Consider the following 15836-nt stretch of genomic DNA (forward strand, 5'->3'; position numbering starts at 1 on the left):
TTCCCCAGACAACAGTTGAGACTGGATCATTGAATATGTTCTAGGCTGAATTAGACAGATTATACAAGGGAGTGAATGGTTGCTGCAAAAGTTCGAAAAGTCGAATTGCAGCCACAATTATTTTAGTTATGATCTTTTTCCTTGGTCCATTCATAGGATGTGCGTATCACTGGCCAGCATTTATTACCCATCCACGTATCGAGTCAACCACATTGCTGTCGTTCTGAAGTCACATGTAGGCCACACAAGGTAATTTCATCAGATTTCCTGCCCTAAAGCACATTAGTGAACCAGATGGATTTTTCCAACAATGGTTCCATCGCCATCACTAGATTCTTATTTTCAAATTACTTTTTATTGAAATCAAATTCTACCATTTGCTGTGGAGGGTTTCGAACCTGGGTGCCCAGAACATTAGCTGAGTTTCCAGATTAATAGTCGAGCGATGATACCACGAGACCATCGCCTCCCTTCTTGAATGATGGTGCAGGACTGAGGGGCTGAATGGCCTGACTCCTGCCCGTATTTCTAATATGATAGTAACCGTCATAATTGAATCCATTTTATTTTCATCTAGATTTTCTCTTGATTTTGCTTTCAGCTGGCAGTTGTTCATCATTCTTCAATTCACACCTCCTTCAGACACATCTCTGTTTGCTGTTACTTGTTCCTTTCACACTCCCTTTAGCCTTGCAGCACCAATTATTTTATTACTTAATCACTCCTGCCCTCCACCTTGCTTTGGAAAGCACAAGACAAAAGGTTCCACGAATTTCAGTAATGAGGCAGGAGCAGGATTAATTAATAATCTGACAGTAAATAAACATCAAACACTGAGTGACCACAATATGTTAGAGGCAGACATTCAGTGCGAGGAGAAAGGACCCTCGCAGGTCACAGTTTTGACCTGAAGTAAGGCCGAGAAGGGTGAAATATGTTGTAAACCGAACACGTTAAAATCCGTCCAGCTATGAAGAGGCGAATCAAGGGAACAATCAGAGAGACTGAAAAAAGTATTTCATACAATGTGTATGCAATGTGCAAACCTGAAGAAAGGAAACTTCACTTTCTCAGTTTATGGTGATTTTGGGAACTGAATTTCATGTTTTAAACCAGTAATTAAGAAAAAAATAGTGATTTCTGTCCAAATAAGGATTAACTCTGTTTTTAACGTGATGCTGTGTCCGCTGTGCTGATATTCTTGTCCTTCTCAATAGTACATGTCACAGGGAGGACGCTGCTGCCCATATAAGCATGGTGGCTTACTGCAGGGTGCCCTGTAGATCAGAAATAGTGCAGCTAATATGTCTAAACTTCACTAGATTGTTTTCATTGAAGAAAATAGCTTTTTTTCTATTCGGACAATCATAGAGTGATGGTGAATAATTCAAGATCATTCGGATCATCACGCCTGTGTCAGCTGTTTGGGAGAAACGGGCTGAAAGGGAAAAACCTTGGCTTGTGTATCTTTGCAACATTTACAGCTTGTGTCCGTGTGTGAGTAAATGGCATTTCAGCGATCTGTTGCTCATTCAAATGTTAACTAGGAGCGAGAAGCGGAAGAAAATTACAGCATCCTGGGCGGAAATGTCAAATCATTTTGAAGGAGCCGCTGAGGAATTATTTTTGCTGTTGTTCAAAACGTAATAGCAGAGAATGGTTTCGATCCATCGACCTCTGGGTTATGGGCCCAGCACGCTTCCGCTGCGCCACTCTGCTCCACAATTAAAATTGCCTGCGAACTATTGTGAATGTGTCACAGGTTTTCACTTCCGTGTTCATCATTGGAGTGCATGCGCTCGGCTGCTCCCCCTGGCGCCACAATTCCACTGTCACCAAGAATGGAAAACACAGAAAGACACACAGACGAAGCGACAGATAGTCAGGATACACAAGATCACACACAGGCAAAGGAGAATGGACTGAGTGGTCATTAATGTAAATCCCAAGATGTCTCCTGTTTCTAACCTTCTTCTTGTTTAATTCTGCTTCCTCGTTTCTAAATAGATCCTCTGCTGTGGAACTGCGATCTCTGCTGTGGAACTGTGATCTCTGCTGCGGAACTGTGATCCCTGCTGCGGAACTGTGATCCCTGCTGTGGAACTGTGATCCCTGCTGTGGAACTGTACTTTCTGCTGTGGAACTGTGATCTCTGCTGTGGAACTCTTTTCCCTGTTGTGGAAAAGTTCTCAGTGCTGTGGAACTGTGCTCGCTGCTGTGGAACTGTGCTCTCCGCTGTGGAACTGTGATCTCTGCTGTGGATCTGTGATCTCTGTTGTGGATCTGTGATCTCTGCTCTGGATCTGTGATCTCTGCTGTGGAACTGTGATCTCTGCTGTGGAACTGTGCTCTCTGCTGTGGACCTGTGCTCTCTGCTGTGGAACTGTGTTCTCTGCTGTGGAACTGCGCTCCCTGCTGTGGAACTGCGCTCCCTGCTGTTGAACTGCGCTCCCTGCTGTGGAACTGTGCTCTCTGCTGTGGAACTGTGATATCTGCTGTGGTACTGTGATCCCTGCTGTGGAACTGTGCTCTCTGCTGTGGAACTGTGATCTCCGCTGTGGAACTCATTTCCCTGTTGTGGAAAAATACTCTCTGCTGTGGAACGGTGCTCTCTGCTGTCAAACTGTGATCTCTGCTGTGGAATTGTGCTCTCTGCTGTGAAACTGTGCTCAGGGGTTACATTTTCCACTCTCCAAACTGCTTAGACTGTTAAAGAATGTAGAGAATGTTGGATCCATTCTTCCCATTGCCACTTCGTTTAGAACCCTGTGATGTAGATTATTGGGCTTTGGAGATTTTTCAGCCCTCAGTCCCATTAATTTCTCCAGCACTATATATTTTAGTAATATTAAATCCCCCCAATTTCTAGACCATGGTTCCCGAGCATTGCTGGGAAGTTATTTGTGTGTTCCTCCATGAAGACAGCATGAAAACATTTATTTAATTGCGCTGCCATTTCCTTGTTCTCCATTATAAATTTGTCCATATCCGAATGCAAAGCACCTAAATTTATCTTTGTTATATTTTTTCACATACTAACATAAGCTTTAATAGTCCAATTGTCAGCGACTTGCAAGTTCACTCTCGTACAGCATTTTATCCCTCTAACCAATCTCTTTGTCCTCCTTTCCTGAAATAAAAACTGTTCCCAATCCTTCGGGTTTCAACTTTTTCTTTCAACTTTATAAAAATCATCATCATATCTAATAATACCTAATTTTATTAGCCATGATTGGGTCATTTTTCCTGTTATGTTTTTGCGACTGAAGGAAATCTACAACTGTTACAATGCAAGCATTTCTTCCTTAAATATCAGACACTGCCTATCCACCTTCGTGCCCCTTCATCGAGTTTCCCAATCTATTTTAGCCAACTCACCTGTAATACATTCTGAGTTTCCTTTGTTTAGAGCTGGGACTTCAGTTTAAGCTTGGATTTGAATCTTTGTTCTGACTGAAGACAGGTGTTTCACAAAGCAGACACTCAATCTATCCAACCCAGAGCAAACCACATTGTGAGCATTGAATGTATTCTACAAAATTGAAACATAAAACGTTCAGATACATCAATATTTCTCCTGGCCGTATAATTAAGGTCTTGAACAATGCGTACTGATAATGGAGCTTTCCATTTGAGAAATTCTGATATTTCTTCCTTTTTCCTCAGCCACTGATCTCCCCACTCTGTGGCTGACAGCATACTCATCTGTGTCTGCTCTTGTCCCACACCTATGCTCTCACCCCGTCTCTATATTCTCTGTATTATGATGATGCTTCCTCCTTTAAATTACCAACTTTTTCAATGGATTAGCTCTCAGCATTTTTACCACCTCTAGCTTGTGTGATGCTGTCACCAAACATTCCTTCCCCTCCGAATACTGCAGTCCTTTCCTAACAGCTTCTATTTGTCGTTTTGACTTTCCATGGCACCTGTCAAGGTGCAACAACAGGCCTTTTACCTCTTTTCTCCTCATCAGAAACCCCCTCAATGAATCCTACTGGACTTATCATTTAAATGTAGTGTGCTGTATTTGCTGCTCACAATGTACTCTGCTCTACATTCTGATGACAGATGTACAGATTGTGGAACATTTCCATTCAGTCCACAAGTAGCACACTATTTGTGATAATTCCTATCATTTTAATTCTGTGCTTTGCTCACACTGATCATTCTGTCCTTGGTCTTCTCCAGTGCTCCAATGGAACTCATGCACCCCTCTTGACGACACAGTGCTCACTATCTTTACTTGTACTCTTACTATTTCCTTTAGACTGTTTGCCATTTTATGCGCGTGTGTTGCACACAATCACAAACCTCCCTTTTGGTTTTTTTTTGCCATCTGCCGTTCTCCGTAGCATTTTCCTAAAATCTTCGATCACATTTGTAACTTTCACCAGTGCTGATGAAAGGATGTTGATCTGAAAGTTTAAACCTGATCACTATTTACCCCCGCAGGTGCATACTTGTTGTGTACATCCAGATTTTCAAAATTAAGTTTGTACTTCCAGCATTCATAGTTTTTGATGTCTGTAGGCACGTTAACAGGAGTTTTCATGGAGGTGTTCAAAATCATGGACAGCTTTAATAGAGTAAATTGGCATAAACTGTTCCTGTTGCATGAGGACATTGATTCATTATGATTTGTTAAAAAAGTAAAGATATTGTGAGCAAACACATGTTTACTTACAGAGGGAGCTAGTTTCTGTAAATCCTGAATACGCTGTCTAAAAAACTGGGGAATCTGATGCAAAATTTTTTCAAAGAGCAGTTGGAGAAAAACCGTTTTAAAGGGCGAATTTTAGGGCATAAAGAGGAAATGGGGCGGATTCGCTACGAAATCTCTGGCAGAATTCCGATGGGTTTAAATATAACCCCATATGCTGTGTGGAGTTTGCACATTCTCCTCGTGTCTGCGTGGGTTTCCTCCGGGTGCTCCGGTTTCCTCCCACAATCCAAAGATGTGCGGGTTGGGCTGATTGGCCAGGTTAAAAATTGCCCCTTAGAGTCCTAAGATGCGTAGGTTAGAGTGATTAGCGGGTAAATATGTGGGGGTAGGGCCTGGGTGGGATTGTGGTCGGTGCAGACTCGATGGGCCGAATGGCCTCTTTCTGCACTGTAGGGTTTCTATGATTTCTATGATATGCTGTATTATTCCATGAAATGGTGGGCAGTGTAACCCACAATGCACCGCGAGCGTGAATACGGTCTATCTCAGTCAGAATGATCCGCACTGCGCAGGCGTCAGGAGGCTCCGCCCCGGAGCGGAAGCTGAGCGGAACTGTGCACGCGCAACAACGGCGAGTCTCAGCGGCTCTCAGAGCCGCCGGGCTCGGCGGACGTGCAGCGAGGGAGCGGCACCATGAAGCGGATGGTGCAGCGAGGCCATCCTCACCGCCCCATATGGAACAGTGTGAGTGAGAGGAAACAGAGAGCAGTGGTTAATGGTTGTTTCTCAGACTGGAGGAAGGTTTCCAGTGGAGTTCCCAGGGCTCGGTGTTAGGAGCCCTGCTCTTCCTGATATATATTAAAGACACACACCTTGGTGTACAGGACACAAGCTCAACATTTCCACACGCCACCAAACTTGGAGGCATTGGCAGCTGTGAGGAGGAAAGTGGGAAACTTCAAAAGGACACAGGCAGCTTGGTGGAATGGGAGACAAGTGGCAGTGAGGAAAGTTCCAGCACCGATTGTCCTGCAGCTGCCCCTGGGGAGCGTGCCCACTCTCAGTGCCTGGGCAAGTCAGTGTGTTGGATAGAGCGCTTTCTGGGTACAGATAATTATTTTTATTCATTCATGTAATGTGTGCGTCACTGACTTGGCCAGCATTCATTGCACTAATTACCTTTGAACTGAGTGGCTTGTTAGGCCATTTCAGAGGGCATTTAAGAGTCAAACACATTGCTGTGTGGTTGGAGTCACATGTAGGCCAGAAGAGGTCATGTGGGCAGATTTGCTTGCCTAAAGGGACATCAGTGAATCCAGTGAGTTTTTACGACATGGCCATCATTAGACCTTTATTTCCAGTTGTTTATTGAGCTCAAATGTCACTCTGTTGTGGTGATATTCAGGTCCCATTGCATTACTCTGGATCATGGTCCAGTGACAATACCACGACACCATTAATTCCTCATGTGGGAATTAATGGCTGCTGCCATTCACAGACATCAGTACGTGTTTTAATGCAAGCCAATTGTCAGAGAGCTGAAACATGAACTCTGTTTCTCTCTGACCTGCCTGACCTGTTGAGTCATTCCAGAATTTTCACTTTGTTTCAGATGTTCAGTATCCACATGATTTTACCGGTGAAATATTGCAGCTGTTCAGAAAACTGAGGCCTGAAATAGACAAATGAAGACCCCTTTGGAATGAGGGTGGATGTTCTGTGAAGGTACGTTCTTGTTGGCTGGCTTTGAACTGGAGTGTTGATGGAGGAAAAGCTGATGGCTTTAAACCTGAGTACATTTGAGACCAGTCGAGCCCAAACATTTCTCATCAAAGTTTCCTGTACAGGAACAGAGACTGGCAGAGACATTGCACTCTCATATAGAATAAATAATCGACAGCAAATCAGTTCTGCACTCATATGCAGTATCAAGCTTGAGTTAATTCCACACTGAAATACTGGAACAGAGCCTAACAGAGAGTTAGTCCCACATTGACATCAAATCAGAACATAAGAAGCAGGAGCAGCAGAAGGCAGTTTGTTCTTTAGGGTTCCCCCACCATTCGGTAAGATCATGATTAATGTGATTATGGCCTCAACTCCATTTAATTGCCTGCCCCATAACCCTTGTCTCTCCTGTAGATCAAAACTCTTTCTAACTTAGGATGGAATCTGTTAAATTCCACAAATTAAGGACATTTTGAGGGGAGAAATTTCTTCTCATCTCCATCTAAAGTGGGGCATACTTTATTTTTATCTGTGTCCTCTAGTTTTAATTTTGCCCACAAATGAAAACATTTCTCTCGATATCTACCCTGTCCAATTCCCTCAGATCCTTCAATGTTTCAACCTGATCATCTCTCATTCTTCTCAACTTCTATGAGATCGGCTCAACTTGATTGAACTTTCCTCATAAGATAACTCCTTCATCTCAGCAATCAGCCGAGTGAATCTTCACTGCCTCCATTACAAGTATTTTCCTCTTTAAATCAGAGAAAACCTTTAAACTCAGCAATATCATGTATTTGTAGCAACATTTCCCTACTTTGATACGCCACATATGTACTTATAATTAGAGTTATTTCCTCCTTTTCTGGATCAATCTGCTGTATCTCCCCCTCTATTTAAATAATGTTCTGCCTTCCCATCCTTCCCACTGAAGTGGAAAGCCTCACATTTTCCCACATTGTATCCTACCTGACAAATTTGTGTCCATTCACTTAACCTCGCTATATCTCCTTACAGACTCTTTGTGTCCTCCTCACAACCTACTTCCCCACCTATTTATGTATTGTCTGAAAATTTTGTGATGGTCTGTCCCTTCATCTGGGCCATTAATATAGATTGTAAATAGCTGAGAACCCAGCACTGATCCATGTGGCTCTCTGCAAGCAGCAGTTTGCTAAGCTGACAGTGACCCACTTCCATGCAGTAACAGAGACTTACAGACATTGAGATAACTTCACACATTATTATTGATAGATAGGGAGTGAATTACACATTCAGATGCAGTAACAGAGATTGACACAATGGTAATTCCAAACAAAAATACAGTGATGGTGATTAAAGGATAGAGAATCAATTCCACACTAACATACAGTAACACAGCCAGAGTTAATTACACATTCAATTCTACTGAGCAAGAGTTAATGCTACATTCATACACAATAACCAAGACTGACCGTTAATTCCACTCTCACATGCTATAACAGCGATGAACAGAGAGTTAATGTCCCACTCACATTCAGTAAGAGTGAATAACAAATACAGATTTAATTCCATCCTCGCATTCACTAATATAGATGAACTGATGTAATTCCATACTGAAACACATGAACAGAGAATGGCTGACAGCGTTAATTCCACACTCACACACAGTAATAGATTGAGAGAGTTAATTCCACACTCTCTCACAGTAATAGATTGAGAAAATGTTAATTCCACACTCATGCACAGTAATAGATTGAGAGAGAGTTAATTCCACATTCAGACACACTAATCGATTGAGAGAGAGTTAATTCCACACCCACACACAGCATTAGATTGAGAGAGAGTTATTCCATGTTCCCACACAGTAATAGATTCAGAAAGAGTTAATTCCACACTGACACTGAAATAGATTGAGAGAGAGAGCTAATTCCACACTCTCTCACTGTAATAGATTGAGAGAGAGTCAATTCCACATTCACACACAGGAATAGATTGAGAGTTAATTCCATGCTCTCACACAGCAACAGATTGAGAGGGAGTTAATTCCACACGTACACACAGTAATAGATTGTGAGAGAGTTAATTCCACACTGACACAGGAATAGATTGAGAGTGAGTTAGTTCAACGCTCACATACAGTAATAGATTGAGAGAGAGTTAATTCCACACTTTCACACAGTAATAAATTGAGAGAGTTAATTCCACACTCGAACACAAAAATAGATTGAGAGAGTTAATTGCACACAGACACAGTAATAGATAGACAGAGAGAGTTAATTCCACGCTGACACTGTAATAGATTGAGGGAGACTTAACTCCACACACATAGTAATAGATTGAGAGTTAATTCCACACTGGCACACAGTAATAGATTGGAGAGAGAGTTAATATAGGGCTAAAAGGGGTCACAAAAAATCATTGCCCGGCAGGATTAAGGAAAATACCAAGGCTTTTTATACATATATAAAGAGCAAGAGGATAGCCAGGGAGAGGGTTGGCCCAATCAAGGACAAAGGAGGAAATCTATGCGTGGAGCCAGAGGAAATGGGTGAGGTATTCAATGAGTTCATTGTGTCAGTATTCACCATAGACAAGGACTTGGTGGGTAATGAATCTGGGAAAGGGTGTGTTGATAGTTTGAGTCATGTTGAGATCAAGTGTTGGGGTTCTTGAGGAATATTAAGGTCGACAATTCCCCAGGGCCTGATGGGATATACCCCAAAATACTGGGAGAGGCAAGGGAGGAAATTGCTGGGGCCTTGAGAGAAATGTTTGTATCCTCACTGGCTGCAGGATTTACTGCCACTTGGAAATTAGTGGATGTATTTGCGAGAGGCAATATGGTTTTGTGAAGGGCTGGTCATGTCTCACTAACTTGATCGAGTTTTTTGAGGAAGTGACGAAGATGGTTGATGAGGGTAGGGCAGTGGATGTTGTCTACAAGGACTTCAGTAAGGCCTTTGACAAGGTCCCTCATGGCAGAATGGTGCAGAAGGTGAAGTCGCATGGGATCAGAGGTGAGCTGGCTACATGGATACAGAACTGGCTTGGTCTGAGAAGACAGAGCGTAGCAGTGGAAGGGTGCGATTCTGAATGGAGGACTGTGACATTTGGCGTTCCTCAGGGATCAGTGCTGGGACCTTTGCTGTTCGTAATATATATAACTGATTTGGAGGAAAATGCAACTGGTTTGATTTGTTAGTTTGCGAACAACACAAAGGTTGGTGGATTAGCAGATAGCAATGAGCACCATCAGAGGATACAGCAGGATATAGATAGGTTGGGGGCTTGGACGGAGAGAGGCAGATGGAGTTTAATCTGGACAAATGTGAATTAATGCATTTTGGATGGTCTAATACAGATAGGAAATATACAGTCAATGGCAGAACCCTTCGGAGTATTGATAGGCAAAGGGATCTGGGTGAACAGGTACACAGGTCACTGAAAGTGGCAATGCAGGTGGAGAAGGTAGTCAAGAAGGCATACGGCATGCTTGCCTTCGTCGGTGGGGTATTGAGTTTAAAAATTGGCAAGTCATGTTGCAGCTTTATAGAATCTTAGTTAGGCTGCATTTGGAATATAGTGTTCAATTCTGGTCGCCACACTACCAGAAGGATGTGGAGACTTTGGTGAGGGTACAGCAAAGACTTAGCAGGATGTTGGCTGGTATGGAGGATATTAGCTGTGAGGAGAGGTTGGAGAAAATTGGTTTGTTCTCTCTGGAACGACAGAGGTTGAGCGGCGACCTGATGGAAGGCTACAAGATTATGAGGGGCATGGACAGAGTGGACAGTCAGAAGCTTTTTCCAATGGTGGAAGAGTCAATTACTGGGGGGCATCAGTTTAAGGTGCGAGGGGCAAGGTTTAAAGGAGATGTATGAGGCAAGTTTTTTACACAGAGGGTGGTGGGTGCCTGGAACTCACTGCTGGGGAAGGTGGTTGAAGCAGATACAATAGTGAGTTTTAAGGGGCGTCTGGACAAATACATGAATAGGATGGGAATAGCAGGATATGGTCCCTGGAAGGGTCGGGGTTTTAGTTCAGTTGGGCAGCAAGGTCGGTGCAGGGCCGAAGGGCATGTTCCTGTGCTGTAATTTTCTTTGTTCTTTGTTCTTAATTCCACACAGACACACAGCAATAGATTGAGAGAGAGTTAATTCCACACTGACACAGCAATAGATTGAGAGAGAGAGTTAATTCCACATTCATGCACAGTAATAGATTGGGAGTTAATTCCAAGCTCTCTCTCAGTAATAGATTGAGAGAGAATTAATTCCACACTGACACACAGCAATAGATTGCGAGTTAATTCCACGCTCACACACAGTAATAAATTGAGAGTTAATCCCACACACGATACTAGAATGAGAGCTAGTCAATTCCACACTCTCACACAGTCATCGATTGAGACAGAGTTAATTCCACACTCACACACAATAATAGATTGAGAGAGAGTTAATTCCACATTCGCACACAGAAATAGATGCAGAGTTAATTCCACACTGACACACAATAATAGATTGAGACAGAGTTAATTCCACGCTCACACACAATAATAGATTGAGAGAGAGTTAATTCCACATTGACACACTGTAATAGATCGAGGGAGAGTTAATTCCACAGTAACGCACAGTAATAGATCAGAGAGTTATTTCCACACTCTCACACTGTAACAGATTGAGAGTTAATTCCACACACACACACAGATTAATCGGTTGAGAATGCGTTAATTCCATACTGACACACATTAATAGATTGCGAGAGAGTTAGTTGCACTGACACACCGTAATAGATTGGACAGTTAATTCCACACTGACACACAGCAATAGATTGAGAGAGAGTTAATTCCACATGGACACACATAAATAGATTGAGAGAGAGATAATTGCACATTCCCACACAGTAATAGATTGAGAGAGATAATTCCACACTCTCACACTGTAATATATTGAGAGAGAGTCAATTCCACATTCACACACACTAATAGATTGGGAGTTAATTCCACGCTCACACATAGTAATTGATTGAGAGAGTTTTAACTACACACTGACACTCACTAATGGATTGAGAGAGAGTTAATTCCTCACTAACACAGTGCAATGAACTCTCTCTCAATCCATTACTGTGTGTTAGTGAGGAATTAACTCTCAATGTATTGCTGTGTATCAGTGTGGAATTAACCCTCTCTCAATCTATTACTGTGTGTCAGTGTCCAATTAACTGTCTCAATCTATTACGGTGTGACAGTGCAATGAACTCTCTCTCAATCCATTACTGTGTCACACCGTAATAGAATGAGACAGTTAATTGGACACAGACACACAGTAATAGATTGAGAGAGGGTTAATTCCACACTGACACACAGCAATACATTGAGAGTTAATTCCACACTGACACACAGTAATAGATTGAGAGAGAGCTAATTCCACACTCTCTCACTGTAATATATTGAGAGAGAGTCAATTCCACATTCACACACAGGAATAGATTGAGAGTTAATTCCATGCTCTCACACAGCAACAGATTGAGAGAGAGTTAATTCCACACGTACACACAGTAATAGATTGTGAGAGAGTTAATTCCACACTGACACAGGAATAGATTGAGAGTGAGTTAGTTCAACGCTCACATACAGTAATAGATTGAGAGAGAGTTAATTCCACACTTTCACACAGTAATAAATTGAGAGAGTTAATTCCACACTTTCACACAGTAATAGATTGAGAGGGAGTTAATTCCACACACGAACACAAAAATAGATTGAGAGGTAATTGCACATGGACACAGTAACAGATAGACAGAGAGAGTTAATTCCACGCTGACACTTTAACAGATTGAGAGAGAGTTATTTCCGCACTCTCACACGGTAATAGATTGAGTGAGAGTTAATTCCACAGTCAGACAGTAATAGATTGAGTTAATTCCACACACACACAGTAATTGATTGAAAGAGAGATAATTCCACACTCGCGCACAGTAATTGAGAGAAGGTTAATTCTACACTCACACGCAATGATAGATTGAGAGGGAGTTAATTCCACATTCAAACACAGTAATAGATTCAGAGAGAGTTAATTCAATACTGGCACACAGTAAAAGATTGAGGGAGAGTTAATTCCCCGCTCGGACACAGTAATAGATTGAGATATAATTCCACACTGACACACGGTAATTGATTGAGAGAGAGTCAATTCCACATTCACACAATGTAATAGATTGAGAGTTAATTCCACAGTGACATTGAGTAATAGATTGAGAGACAGTTAATTCCACATTCATACAAGTAATAGATTGAGGGACCGTTAATTCCACACTCTCACACAATAAAAGATTGAGAGTTTCTTCCACACACTCACACAATGATCGATTGAGAATTAATTCCACACACTCTCACAGTAATAGATTGAGAGAGAGTTAATTCAACACTGACACACACGAATAGATTGAGACAGGGTTAATTCCGCACCCACACACAATGATCGATTGAGAGAGAGTTAATTCTACACTCTCACTATGAAGCTCAGTTAATCAACACATACATTTTCAACTGGGCCATTGTCACATTGTCTAGTTTGGTAAAGCCAGAAGTACAGTACTTATTTACTATCTCTGCCATACCCTCTGCTGCAGTGAGCAGTTTACCCTGCTTGGCCCTTATGAACCCCACTCTATCCTTCACTAATCCTTTACAATTAATATCTTTGAAGAACATGTTATGATTTGTATTAGCGCAGCCTGCTAACATTTCCTCATGCTTCCTCTTCATTATTCCAGCCTTAGCCTCTCTCCTGCATTTTGAGCTGTTTTTCCTGATTTCTATTGCTATTATTATTCCAGCATGCATCATATGCCTCTTTTTTCTTCCTTATTTTCTCGTTAATAACCTCAGACATCCAGGATACCCCAGCTTTGGACACTGCATATGTGTGTCTGGTGGCTATGTACCTGGCTGGCATCCCATTCAACTCAACTTTGAAAGTCTCCCATTTGTCAACCACTGTTTTATCCTCGCAATTTGCCTCATTTGCCACATTTTGCCCTCACTTAATCTATCTGTTTCCTTTTGAAGCCTCCTTACGTATACTTCACAATTAATTTCTTATCTATCTTTATGCTGTCAGCAAATTTAGCAACGGTACCTTCAGTCCCTTCACCCAAGCAATTTTTATAAATTGTAACAATTTGTAGCCCCAGCATGAATACACCAGTCATCAGATCCTGCCACCCAGAAAAAGAACCATTTGTGCTAACTCTTTTTGACCTGTTAGCTAGCCAACCATCAATCCATGCCAAAATGATACGCCCAAAACCATGAATGTTTATTTTACACAATAACCTTTAATCTGGCACTTTGGCAAATGTCTTCTGGAAATGTAAGAACAGGACATCCACCGGTTCCCCATTCACAGCACATGGGCCTCTTTCAAAAAACTCCAATAATTTAGTTAAACATGATTTCCCTTTCAGAAAACCATATTGACTCTGCCTGATTGCCTTGTATTTTTTCCAAGTTGTAATATCTGTAATATCTTTCAGAATAGCTTCTAACATTTTCCCGATGACAGCTGTTAGGCTAACAGCCTGTAGTTTCCTGCTTTCTGTCTCCATCCCTTTTTGAATCAAGGTATTACATTTGTCATATTTCAACCTAATGGAACATTCTCCAAAGTCAGGGAATTTTGCAAAATTAAAACAAATGCATCAACTATCTCATTCGCCACTTCTTTCATGTCCTTCACGAGAAGTCCATCCGGACCCAGGAATTTGTCAGCCTGTCGACCCGACAATTTGCTCAATACCCCTTTCCCTGTTGATTGGAATTTTCCTGTGTTCCTCCCTCCCTTCCATTTGCTGGTTTACAGCTATTTCTGGGATGTTACTTGTATCCTCTATGGTGAACACCAATGAAAAATACCTGTTGAATTCATTTGCCAATACCCTGTTTTCCATTATCAATCCCCCAGTTGCACTTTCTATAGAACCAATGCTCACTCTGCTAACTCTTTCCTTGTTCAACTATCTCCAGAATCTCTGACTATCCACCTTCATATTACTGGCTACTTGTCAGCTTCAGCTTGGAAATTTCCTGATAAACGCAGCTTTAACAATTGTTTGTGGACAATTCAACATTTCCACCATCCTCTGTAAAGAAGCTTTTTTCTGAAATTACCCCTGAAATGCCTCTGTCATTTTACAGTGAGTTTCCCCATTCAGAGCCAATAGTTTATCTCTGTGTACCCTGTCAAATTATTCATTGTAAACATCTCACTCACATCATCCCTTAATCTTCCATATTCAGGTAATGACAGGACTTGTTTTTGCAATCTGTCCTCGTCATTTGAGTTTGGTATCACTGGTGAAATTCTGTTGCTCCCACTCCAAGGCCAATCTAACCTTCTTGAGGTGTGTTGTCCAGACTGAACGCAGTGATCTAAATGGGGTCTAAACAAGAGTTTTCTATAACTGTAGCACGAGTTCCAATTCTTCATATTCTATTCGCTTTGTTACATTATTTTTTACCTTCCTGTCCACTAGCTGATAATGATGTCTGTACACGGCTCTCTGTTCCTCCACAGTTTCTTGCATCTCGCCACAAACATAACCACTCTGCTCTATTACATAACAAGGAAATTTCAAACTTAATGTGTTTCCCAAAGATAATCTGTTACTGCTCCATCCCTAATAACGTTTTCCGTTGTTCTTTCAGCCGGTGTAAACCTAGAGAATGGAAGGGAGGAAGGAAAAATCTTGCTGCCTTTTTCCCGAATCCTATTTGATCATCATTCCAACAACAATTGGGTCAGGAAATCTAATTGGTTTTCCTCTGGGTGAATCATAGAATCCCAACAGTGCAGAAGGAGGCCATTCAGCCCATCAAGTCTGCACCAACAACAATCCCACCCAGGTCTGATCCCCGTAAACCCACATAGTTATCCCGCAAATCCCTCTAAACTATGCATCCCGGGACACTAAGGGGCATTTTAGCATGGCCAATCCACCTAACCTGCACATCTTTGGACTGTGGGAGGAAACCGGAGCACCTGGAGGAAACGAAGCAAACACGGGGAGAGCGTGCAGACTCCACACAGACAATGACCTAAGCCAGCAATCAAACCCAGGTTCCTGGCGCTGTGAGACAGCAGTGCCACCCCATAAACTTCTAATTTGCCCCATTAGGAATCCACCCCATTGGGATTTGAACCCAGGTCTCTGGGTTTCCAGACCAGTACATCCATCCTCTGCCTCTTTCCTCTTCTGAAAGAGGACAGGGCTCCTGTTTTCTCCCACAGTCCAAAGATGTGCAGATTAGGTGAATTGGCCATGCTAAATTCTCCCTCAGTGGACCCGAACAGGCGTCGGAGTGTGGCGACGAAGGGATTTTCACAGTAATTTAATTGCAGTGTTAAATGTAAGCCTACTTGTGACTAATAAATTATCTTTTAAACTTTCGTTTGTGTCT

At 42.1% G+C, this 15836-nt stretch overlaps 2 long non-coding RNA genes and 1 other non-coding gene across 3 annotated transcripts in view; 1 reads left to right on the forward strand and 2 right to left on the reverse strand.

Moving 5' to 3' along the window:
• Positions 1-15836, reverse strand: part of LOC144485434 (uncharacterized) — a 664084-nt gene that overhangs the window by 543666 nt on the left and 104582 nt on the right. The window lies entirely within an intron of this gene.
• On the reverse strand, positions 1648-1719 carry trnam-cau (transfer RNA methionine (anticodon CAU)). The gene has a single exon. It is a non-coding gene; the product is annotated as a tRNA-Met (tRNA).
• On the forward strand, positions 5264-15826 carry LOC144485433 (uncharacterized). The gene is made up of 3 exons (XR_013496167.1): positions 5264-5410; positions 6279-6391; positions 15084-15826. It is a non-coding gene; the product is annotated as an uncharacterized LOC144485433 (long non-coding RNA).

The sequence above is a fragment of the Mustelus asterias genome, unplaced genomic scaffold (assembly GCF_964213995.1).
Source record: "Mustelus asterias unplaced genomic scaffold, sMusAst1.hap1.1 HAP1_SCAFFOLD_194, whole genome shotgun sequence".
NCBI lineage: Eukaryota > Metazoa > Chordata > Chondrichthyes > Carcharhiniformes > Triakidae > Mustelus > Mustelus asterias.